This window comes from Aegilops tauschii, chromosome 3, assembly GCF_002575655.3.
Source record: "Aegilops tauschii subsp. strangulata cultivar AL8/78 chromosome 3, Aet v6.0, whole genome shotgun sequence".
NCBI classification, from domain to species: Eukaryota; Viridiplantae; Streptophyta; class Magnoliopsida; order Poales; family Poaceae; genus Aegilops; species Aegilops tauschii.
The window spans coordinates 615743669-615756050 of NC_053037.3; positions in this window are offsets into that span (position 1 = coordinate 615743669).

The window sequence follows — 12382 nt, forward strand, 5'->3', positions numbered from 1 at the left end:
CAATGTCGGCTATTGCACATTTCTTGGAGGTAACCTTTTTACATGGCGTAGGAAGAAGCTGAGTGTCGTAGCTCTACAACTGAAGCGGGATTCACATCCCTGGCACATGTTGTCTGTGAAGTGGTATGGCTGCAGATCATGTTGATGGAGCTTTCTTCCAATCGAAGCGGTTGATGTAGTATTGTGATAACAAGGTGGCACTTGATATTGCCAACAATCCCGAACAAAGCATATTGAACTTTGGATATCTGTTAGGATATCAAATCCCTAAGACTAATCCATATTTCTCCAAGACCACGTAGCGCTACCGCAGCAGCAGCAAGGCGCGCCTCCGCCGGCGGCTCAAGCTGCGCCCTTGCAGCATCGTGGCGGCCAGGGTCCAGGCACGCGTCGCCCTCCGTTTGCTGCGAACCGCGGACGAGATTTCGCGAACGGCGGTCGTGGGCCTCCACGCGGTCAGTGGGGCGATGATGGCTTCGATGCATATGGTGATGGGCACCACCGAGCGGCCGTGGTTATGCTTGGCAGAGTGATGGGACGGCTGAGCGTCCATTCTACGGACCTCCGGGTGACTTCGTCGAGGGCGTGTCGGGCCCGGATAACCGTCATCGCGGTGGGACTAGAGGTTTCCGCGGAGGCAGGGGGCAATCGCCGGCCTCCCCAGCACCGCCAGCGGCAGCCACCTCCGCCGGTTGCTATGGTTACAGATGCCGTGGAAACAGTGGTTCCCTCGGAGGCGGTTCAGGTTGTGCAGCCACAAACTTTGACAGGTCCGGCCTTGGCGGCGGTGGCAGCTGTTGGCGGCCGCGACGGTGCCGGAGGCAGATCCTGTTGTTTCGGGTACTTGTAAACGTGTGGAAAAAAATGATGGTGATAGAGCTACCAAGTGGGCTCGAAAGAAAGAGAAGATGCTTTGTTACCGTTGCGATGAGCAGGGGCATTTTATTGCGGAATGTAATACTGAGCTTTGTGATACTTGCCTCAAGCCGGTGCACGCTTCAGGAGAGTGTCCACTGTTGCGTGAGCCGTTGCCGGGAGTAACTATATACGGAGTATGTTGTTCTGAGCTGATGTTTTTTGAGTCTCCCTGTGCTGCTGTGGTCCTGGGGACGCAACAGACTTCGACTACGAGCGTGGTCAAAGTGACAAGAGGTATCTTGTCAGAGGCTCAGATTTTACAAAGGTTGAATGAGTTGGCTCCAGGGAACTTTCATTGGGAGCTTATTCGGCTCGAGGACAAATTGTATAAGGTGGAATTCCCATCAACCGAGGACCTGAGGAAACTCCTGAGTTTTGGTATGTGTAGAGTGCCTTGCACGGAGTGTGTTCTTGAGTTTGATGAGTGGAAGAAAGCTGAGCCAAAGGGTAAGCCACTGTCTTAGGTTTGGTTGCGCTTTTGGGGGCACCGCCTAAGCCGTTGCACGATGTTCGGGTTGCGGCCAGTCTTGGGATACTTGTGGGAAAAATTGAGCGTGTGGATATGCCGTTCACTAGAGCACATGGAGTGGCGAGGCTGCTTGTGAGTGTTGCGGATATTGAGTATATACCGGATGTGGTCAGATGGACGCATGCGGGTATGATGTATAACCTGGAGATCGAACTGGAGGATACTGATTTGTTCGCAGAGGCCTTTGGAGGGGATGATGGAGATATGACCGATAAGGATGAAGACTCAGGTAACAAGGAGCAGCAAGAGGACGACGGTGCACGAGATAAACCTTGCACTCCGAATACAAAGCCCGCATCAGCGGCACGAGGGGAGGGGTCACAGCATCCCACTTCTACACCCATGAACTCGTTACATTTTGGTTCGTTTCAGTCGACTTCCACACCTCCTCGATTGTGGAGTGATCGTGTGGAGAGTGATGATATGGTTGAGAGGTTGTTACCACCTCTTGTCATTGATTCTCAGCCTACAGATGTTGCCCAAGTGGCTTTTGACGATGCCCTTGTGGGCGGGAGCATTGCTTCGACTTCACCAAGGGTGATCGTGTTGGGGAACGTAGCAGAAATTCAAAATTTTCTACGCATCACCAAGATCAATCTATGGAGTGATCTAGCAACGAGGGGAAGGGGAGTGCATCTACATACCCTTGTAGATCGCGATGCGGAAGCGTTGCAAGAACGCGGATGAGGGAGTCGTACTCGAAGCGATTCAGATCGCGGTTGATTCCGATCTAAGCACCGAAGAACGGTGCCTCCGCGTTCAACACACGTGCAGCCCGGTGACGTCTCACACGCCTTGATCCAGCAAGGAGAGAGGGAGATGTTGGGGAAGACTCCATCCAGCAGCAGCACGACGGCGTGGTGGTGGTGGAGGAGCGTGGCAATCCCGCAGGGCTTCGCCAAGCACCGCGGGAGAGGAGGAGGTGGGAGAGGGGTAGGGCTGCACCGAAAGAGAGACGTTCTCGTGTGTCTTGGGCAGCCCAAACCTCAACTATATATAGGGGGGGAGGGGGCTGCGCCCCCCTTAGGGTTTACACCCCCAAGAGGAGGCGGCCAGCCCTAGATCCCATCAAGGGGGGCGGCCAAGGGGAGGAGAGGGGGGGCGCCCCACTAGATGGGCCCTAAGGCCCATCTGGACCTAGGGTTTGCCCCCTCCCACTCTCCCATGCGCCTTGGGCCTTGGTGGGGGGGGGGGGGGGCGCACCAGCCCATCTGGGGCTGGTCCCCTCCCACACTTGGCCCACGCAGCCTTCTGGGGCTGGTGGTCCCGGTACATTACCGATTTCACCCGAAACTTTTCCGGTGACCAAAACAGGACTTCCCATATATAAATCTTTACCTCCGGACCATTCCGGAACTCCTCGTGACGTCCGGGATCTCATCCGGGACTCCGAACAACATTCGGTAACCACGTACATACTTTCCCTATAACCCTAGCGTCATCGAACCTTAAGCGTGTAGACCCTACGGGTTCGGGAACCATGCAGACATGACCGAGACGTTCTCCGGTCAATAACCAACAGCGGGATCTGGATACCCATGTTGGCTCCCACATGTTCCACGATGATCTCATCGGATGAACCACGATGTCGGGGATTCAATCAATCCCGTATGCAATTCCCTTTGTCTAACGGTATGTTACTTGCCCGAGATTCGATCGTCGGTATCCCTATACCTTGTTCAATCTCGTTACCGGCAAGTCTCTTTACTCGTTCCGTAACTCACATCATCCCGTGATCAACTCCTTGGTCACATTGTGCACATTATGATGATGTCCTACCAAGTGGGCCCAGAGATACCTCTCCGTTTACACGGAGTGACAAATCCCAGTCTCGATTCGAGCCAACCCAACAGACACTTTCGGAGATACCCGTAGTGCACCTTTATAGCCACCCAGTTACGTTGTGACGTTTGGCACACCCAAAGCATTCCTACGGTATCCGGGAGTTGCACAATCTCATGGTCTAAGGAAATGATACTTGACATTAGAAAAGCTCTGAGCAAACGAACTACACGATCTTGTGCTAGGCTTAGGATTGGGTCTTGTCCATCACATCATTCTCCTAATGATGTGATCCCGTTATCAACGACATCCAATGTCCATGGTCAGGAAACCGTAACCATCTATTGATCAACGAGCTAGTCAACTAGAGGCTTACTAGGGACATGGTGTTGTCTATGTATCCACACATGTATCTGAGTTTCCTATCAATACAATTCTAGCATGGATAATAAACGATTATCATGAACAAGGAAATATAATAATAACCAATTTATTATTGCCTCTAGGGCATATTTCTAACAGTCTCCCACTTGCACTAGAGTCAATAATCTAGTCCACATCACCATGTGATTAACAGTCATAGGTCACATCACCATGTGACCAACATCCAAAGAGTTCACTAGAGTCAACAATCTAGTTCACATCACTATGTGATTAACACTCAATGAGTTCTGGTTTGATCATGTTATGCTTGCGAGAGAGGTTATTAGTCAACGGGTCTGAACCTTTCAGATCCGTGTGTGCTTTACGAATATCTATGTCATCTTTGTGGATGCTACCACGCGCTACTTGGAGCCATTTCAAGTAATTGCTCTACTATACGAATCCGGTTTACTACTCAGAGTCATCCGGATTAGTGTCAAAGTTCGCATCGACGTAACCCTTTACGACGAACTCCTTTTCACCTCCATAATCGAGAAAATTCCTTAGTCCACTAGGTACTAAGGATAAGTTCGACCGCTGTCATGTGATCCATTCCCGGATCACTATTGTACCCCTTGACCAACTCATGGCAAGGCACACTTCATGTGCGGTACACAGCATAGCATACTGTAGAGCCTACGTCTAAAGCATAGGGGACGACCTTCGTCCTTTCTCTCTCTTCTGCTGTGGTCAGGTCTTGAGTCTTACTCAATACTCACACCTTGTAACACAACCAAGAACTCCTTCTTTGCTGATCTATTTTGAACTCTTTCAAAATCATGTCAAGGTGTGTGTTCTTTGAAAGTATCATCAGGCGTCTTGATCTATCTCTATAGATCTTGATGCCCAATATGTAAGCAGCTTTATCCAGGTCTTCCTTTGAAAAACTCCTTTCAAACAACCCTTTATGCTTTCCAGAAATTTTACATCATTTCGGATCAACAATATGTCATTCACATATACTTATCAGAAATGTTGTAGCGCTCCCACTCACTTTATTGTAAATACAAGTTTCCAACAAACCTTGTATAAACCCAAAAACTTTGATCACTCCATCAAAGCGTATATTCTGACTCCGAGATGCTTGCTCTAGTCCATGGAAGGATCGCTGGAGCTAGCATACCTTTTAGCATCCTTAGGATCGACAAAACCTTTCTGATTGTATCACATACAACCTTTCCTTACGAAAACTGGTAAGGAAACTTGTTTTGACATCCATCTGCCAGATTTCATAAATGCAGCTAATGCTAACATGATTCCGACGGACTTAAGCATCGCTACGGATGAGAAAATCTCATCGTAGTCAACTCCTTGAACTTGTGGAAATACTCTTTGCCACAAGTCGAGCTTCATAGACGGTAACATTACCGTCCACATCCGTCTTCTTCTCAAAGATCCATTTATCTCGGATTTCATGGCTCTTAACCATTTGTCGGAATATGGGCCCACCATCGCTTCCCCATAGCTCGTAGGTTCATTGTTGTCTAGCAACATGGCTTCCAAGACAGGATCACGTACCACTCTGAAGTAGTACGCATCCTCGTCGTCCTACGAGGTTTGGTAGCGACTTGATCCGAAGTTTCATGATCACTATCATGAGCTTCCACTTCAATTGGTGTAGGTGCCACAGGAACAACTTCCTGTGCCCTGCCACACACTAGTTGAAGTGACGGTTCAATAACCTTATCAAGTCTCCACCATCCTCCCACTCAATTCTTTCGAGAGAAACTTTTCCTCGAGAAAGGACTCGTTTCTAGAAACAATTACTTTTGCTTCCAGATCTGAAATAGGAGGTATACCCAACTATTTTGGGTTTTCTATGAAGATGTATTTATCCGCTTTGGGTTCGAGCTTATCAGCTTGAAACTTTTTCACATAAGCTGCGCAGCCCCAAACTTTTAAGAAACAACAACTTAGGTTTCTCTAAACGGTGTCGTCTCAACGGAATTGCGTGTTGCCCCTTTTAAAGTGAATGCGGTTGTCTCTAATGCCTAACCCATAAACGATAGTGGTAATTCGATAAGAGACATCATGTTATGCACCATATCCAATAGGGTGCAGTTATGATGTTCGGACACACCATCACACTATGGTGTTCCAGGCGGTATTAATTGTGAAACACTTTCCACAATGTCTTAATTGTGTGCCAAACTCGTAACTCAGATACTCATCTCTATGATCATATCACAGACATTTTATCCTCTTGTCACGACGATCTTCAACTTCACTCTGAAATTACTTGAACCTTTCAATAATTCAGACTTGTGTTCCATCAAGTAAATATACTCAGCATCTACTCAAATCATCTGTGAAGTTAGAACTTAACGATATCCACTGCATGCCTCAGCACTCATTGGACTGCACACATCAAAATGTATTACATCCAACAAGTTGCTCTCTTGTTCCATCTTACTGAAAACGAGGCTTTTCAGTCATCTTGCCCATGTGGTATGATTTGCATGTCTCAAGTGATTCAAAATCAAGTGAGTCCAAACGATCCATCTGCATGGAGTTTCTTCATGCATATATACCAATAGACATGGTTCGCATGTCTCAATCTTTTCAAAAACGAGCGAGTCCAAAGATCCATCTACATGGAGCTTCTTCATGCGTTTTATACCAATATGACTCAAGTGGCAGTGCCACAAGTATGTGGTACTATCATTACTATCTTATATCTTTTGGCATGAACATGTGTATCACTACGATTGAGATTCATTTTAGGTGCAAGACCATTGAAGGTATTATTCAAATAAACAGAGTAACCATTATTCTCCTTAAATGAATAACCGTATTGCGATAAACATAATCCAATCATGCTCAACGCAAACACCAAATCTCGATGGTAGAGGGAGCATGCGATGCTTGATCACATCAACCTTGGAAACACTTCCAACACATATCGTCATCTCACCTTTAGCTAGTCTCCGTTTATTCCGCAGCTTTTATTTCGAGTTACTAACACTTAGCAACCGAACTGGTATCTAATACCCTGGTGCTGCTAGGAGTACTAGTAAAGTACACATTCATATAATGTATATCCAATATACTTCTGTCGACCTTGCCTGCCTTCTCATCTACCAAGTATCTAGGGTAGTTCTCTTCAGTGACCGTTCCCTCATTACAGAAGCACTTAGTCTCGGGTTTGGGTTCAACCTTGGGATTCTTCACTAGAGCAGCAAATGATTTGCTGTTTCATGAAGTATCCCTTTTGCCCTTGCCCTTCTAGAAACTAGTGGTTTTACTAACCATCAACAATTGATGCTCCTTCTTGATTTCTACTTTCGCGGTGTCAAACATCGCGAGTTGCTCAAGGATCATCATGTCTATCCCTGATATGTTATAGTTCATCACGAAGCTCTAATAGCTTGGTGGCAGTGACTATGGAGAACCATCACTATCTCATCTGGAAGATTAACTCCCACTCGATTCAAGCGATTGTGGCACTCAGACAATCTGAGCACATGCTCAACGATTGAGCTTCTCTCCCTTAGTCTGCAGGCTTAAGAAACTTGTCAGAGGTCTCATACCTCTTGACGTGGGCACTAGTCTGAAATCCCAATTTCAGTCTTCGGAACATCTCACATGTTCTGCGACGTTTCAAAAAACCGTCTTTGGTGCCACAATTCTAAACCGTTAGCATTACGCACTGAACTATCACGTAGTTATCAAAACGTGTATGTCAGATGTTTCGTAACATCTACAAACGACGCTGAGGCCAGCACACCGAGCGGTGCATTAAGGACATAAGCCTTCTGTGCAGCAATGAGGACAATCCTCAGTTTACGGACCCAGTCCGCATAATTGCTACTACCAACTTTCAACTAAATTTTCTCTAGGAACATATCTTAAACAGTAGAACTAAAGCGTATGACATAATTTGTAAAGACCTTTTGACTATGTTCATGATAATGAAGTTCATCCAATTATTGAACTCCCACTCAGATAGACATCCCTCTAGTCATCTAAGTGATACATGATCCAAGTCAAACTAGGCCGTGTCCGATCATCACGTGAGACGGACTAGTCATCATCGGTGAACATCTCCATGTTGATCGCATCTACTATACGACTCATGTTCGACTTTTCGGTCTCTTGTGTTCCGAGGCCATGTCTGTACATGCTAGGCTCGTCAAGTCAACCTAAGTGTTTCGCATGTGTTCCGAGGCCATGTCTGTACATGCTAGGCTCGTCAACACCCGTTGTATTCGAACGTTAGAATCTATCACACCCGATCATCACGTGGTGCTTCGAAACAACGAACCTTCACAACGGTGCACAGTTAGGGGGAACACTTCTCTTGAAATTTTAGTGAGGGATCATCTTACTTACTACCGTCGTTCTAAGCAAATAAGATGCATAACATGATAAACATCACATGCAATCAAATAGTGACATGATATGGCCAATATCATTTTGCTCCTTTGATCTCCATCTTCGGGGCACCATGATCATCTTTGTCACCGGCATGACACCATGATCTCCATCATCATGATCTCCATCATTGTGTCTTCATGAAGTTGTCACGCCAACGATTACTTCTACTTCTATGGCTAACGCGCTTAGCAATAAAGTAAAGTAATTTACATGGAGTTATTCAATGACACGCAGGTCATACAAAAAATAAAGACAACTCCTATGGCTCCTGCCGGTTGTCATACTCATCGACATGCAAGTCGTGATTCCTATTACAAGAATATGATCAATCTCATACATCACATATATCATTCATCACATCTTCTGGCCATATCACATCACATAGCACATGCTGCAAAAACAAGTTAGACGTCCTCTAATTGTTGTTGCAAGTTTTTACGTGGCTTGTATAGGTTTCTAGCAAGAACGTTTCTTACCTACGTAAAACCACAACGTGATATGCCAATTTCTATTTACCCTTCATAAGGACCCTTTTCATCGAATCCGTTCCGACTAAAGTGGGAGAGACAGACACCCGCTAGCCACCTTATGCAACTAGTGCATGTCAGTCGGTGGAACCTGTCTCACGTAAGCGTATGTGTAAGGTCGGTCTGGGCCGCTTCATCCCACAATGCCGCCGAAACAAGATAAGACTAGTAACGGCAAGAAGAATTGGCAACATCTACGCCCACAACTACTTTGTGTTCTACTCGTGCATAGAAACTACGCATAGACCTAGCTCATGATGCCACTGTTGGGGAACGTAGCAGAAATTCAAAATTTTCTACGCATCACCAAGATCAATCTATGGAGTGATCTAGCAACGAGGGGAAGGGGAGTGCATCTACATACCCTTGTAGATCGCGATGCGGAAGCGTTGCAAGAACGCGGATGAGGGAGTCGTACTCGAAGCGATTCAGATCGCGGTTGATTCCGATCTAAGCACCGAAGAACGGTGCCTCCGCGTTCAACACACGTGCAGCCCGGTGACGTCTCACACGCCTTGATCCAGCAAGGAGAGAGGGAGAGGTTGGGGAAGACTCCATCCAGCAGCAGCACGACGGCGTGGTGGTGGTGGAGGAGCGTGGCAATCCCGCAGGGCTTCGCCAAGCACCGCGGGAGAGGAGGAGGTGGGAGAGGGGTAGGGCTGCACCGAAAGAGAGACGTTCTCGTGTGTCTTGGGCAGCCCAAACCTCAACTATATATAGGGGGGGAGGGGGCTGCGCCCCCCTTAGGGTTTCCACCCCCAAGAGGAGGCGGCCAGCCCTAGATCCCATCAAGGGGGGCGGCCAAGGGGAGGAGAGGGGGGGCGCCCCACTAGATGGGCCCTAAGGCCCATCTGGACCTAGGGTTTGCCCCCTCCCACTCTCCCATGCGCCTTGGGCCTTGGTGGGGGGGGGGGGGGCGCACCAGCCCACCTGGGGCTGGTTCCCTCCACACTTGGCCCACGCAGCCTTCTGGGGCTGGTGGCCCCACTTGGTGGACCCCCGGGACCCTCCCGGTGGTCCCGGTACATTACCGATTTCACCCGAAACTTTTCCGGTGACCAAAACAGGACTTCCCATATATAAATCTTTACCTCCGGACCATTCCGGAACTCCTCGTGACGTCCGGGATCTCATCCGGGACTCCGAACAACATTCGGTAACCACGTACATACTTTCCCTATAACCCTAGCGTCATCGAACCTTAAGCGTGTAGACCCTACGGGTTCGGGAACCATGCAGACATGACCGAGACGTTCTCCGGTCAATAACCAACAGCGGGATCTGGATACCCATGTTGGCTCCCACATGTTCCACGATGATCTCATCGGATGAACCACGATGTCGGGGATTCAATCAATCCCGTATGCAATTCCCTTTGTCTAACGGTATGTTACTTGCCCGAGATTCGATCGTCGGTATCCCTATACCTTGTTCAATCTCGTTACCGGCAAGTCTCTTTACTCGTTCCGTAACTCACATCATCCCGTGATCAACTCCTTGGTCACATTGTGCACATTATGATGATGTCCTACCAAGTGGGCCCAGAGATACCTCTCCGTTTACACGGAGTGACAAATCCCAGTCTCGATTCGAGCCAACCCAACAGACACTTTCGGAGATACCCGTAGTGCACCTTTATAGCCACCCAGTTACGTTGTGACGTTTGGCACACCCAAAGCATTCCTACGGTATCCGGGAGTTGCACAATCTCATGGTCTAAGGAAATGATACTTGACATTAGAAAAGCTCTGAGCAAACGAACTACACGATCTTGTGCTAGGCTTAGGATTGGGTCTTGTCCATCACATCATTCTCCTAATGATGTGATCCCGTTATCAACGACATCCAATGTCCATGGTCAGGAAACCGTAACCATCTATTGATCAACGAGCTAGTCAACTAGAGGCTTACTAGGGACATGGTGTTGTCTATGTATCCACACATGTATCTGAGTTTCCTATCAATACAATTCTAGCATGGATAATAAACGATTATCATGAACAAGGAAATATAATAATAACCAATTTATTATTGCCTCTAGGGCATATTTCTAACAGATCGCGGTTGGGGAGACGCGCGGGCAGGAGACCCCCGCTCCCTCGACGTTGCTGCCTCTTGGCGTGGCGTCGACACAGAGGATGGCACGGCCGGCGGTGGGCCTTGCTTGCAACGCGCGGGGCGCTGGTGTGGGCGCCAAGCTGGGGGAGGGGTGCGGGCAGGAGGCTCTCGTCCCTTCCTCTCCCGAGGCACCCTATGGGAGGGCTGCCGGTGGCGTGTGGAGTGGGCCAGCGGAGCATGAGGCCCTGAGGGCTTGCTCTCCTCTCTCAACTTTGTGGGGGACTCCGGCACCCTCGCCTGCATCTCCGGTAGGGCTAATGGCAGGCGGCCATAGCCCGACTGGTTTGGTGATGCCCGGTCCACTTGGGAGTTAGGTAGGAGGCCTTACTCCGAGCGGGCCTTCATGGGACTGTTGGGAATATGCCCTAGAGGCAATAATAAAATGGTTATTATTATATTTCCTTGTTCATGATAATTGTCTATTGTTCATGCTTTAATTGTGTTATCCGGAAATCGTAACACATGTGTGAATACATAGACCATAATATGTCCCTAGTGAGCCTCTAGTTGACTAGCTCGTTGATCAATAGATGGTTACGGTTTCCTGACCATGGACATTGGATGTCATTGATAACGCGATCACATCATTAGGAGAATGATGTGATGGACAAGACCCAATCCTAAGCATAGCACTAGATCGCGAAGTTCGTTTGCTAAAGCTTTTCTAATGTCAAGTATCATTTCCTTAGACCATGAGATCGTGCAACTCCCGGATACCGTAGGAATGCTTTGGGTGTACCAAACGTCACAACGTAACTGGGTGGCTATAAAGGTGCACTACAGGTATCTCCGAAAGTGTCTGTTGGGTTGGCTCGGATCGAGACTGGGATTTGTCACTCCGTATGACGGAGAGGTATCTCTGGGCCCACTCGGTATTGCATCATCATAATGAGCTCAATGTGACTAAGTAGTTAGTCACGGGATCATGCATTACGGAACGAGTAAAGTGACTTGCCGGTAACGAGGTTGAACGAGGTATTGGGATACCGCCGATCGAATCTCGGGCAAGTAAAGTAACGATTGACAAAGGGAATTGTATACGGGATTGCTTGAATCCTCGACATCGTGGTTCATCCGATGAGATCATCGTGGAACATGTGGGAGCCAACATGGGTATCCAGATCCCGCTGTTGGTTATTGGCTAGAGAGGTGTCTCGGTCATGTCTGCATGATTCCCGAACCCGTAGGGTCTACACACTTAAGGTTCGATGACGCTAGGGTTATAAGGAAGGTTTGTATGTGATTACCGAATGTTGTTCGGAGTCCCGGATGAGATCCCGGACGTCACGAAAAGTTAATGGTCCGGAGGTAAAGATTTATATATGGGAAGTCACCATACGGTCACCGGAAATATTCGGGGGTATACCGGTATTGTACCGGGACCACCGGAGGGGTTCCGGGGGTCCACCGGGAGGGTCCACCTGCCCCGGAGGGCCTTATGGGCTGTAGGTGGAAGGGAACCAGCCCTTAGTGGGCTGGGCGCCAAACCCCCTAGGGCCCATGCGCCTAGGGTTTTGGGGGAACCCTAAAGGGGGGGCGCCCCCCTTGCTTGGGGGGCAAGCTCCCTCCCCCCTTGGCCGCCGCCCCCCTCTAGATCTCATCTAGAGGGGCCGGCCCCCTTCCCTCTTCTCCCTATAAATAGAGGGGCGAGGGGAGGGCTGCAGCAACACATCCAAGGCGCAGCCCCTCCCCTCCCCAACACCTCTCC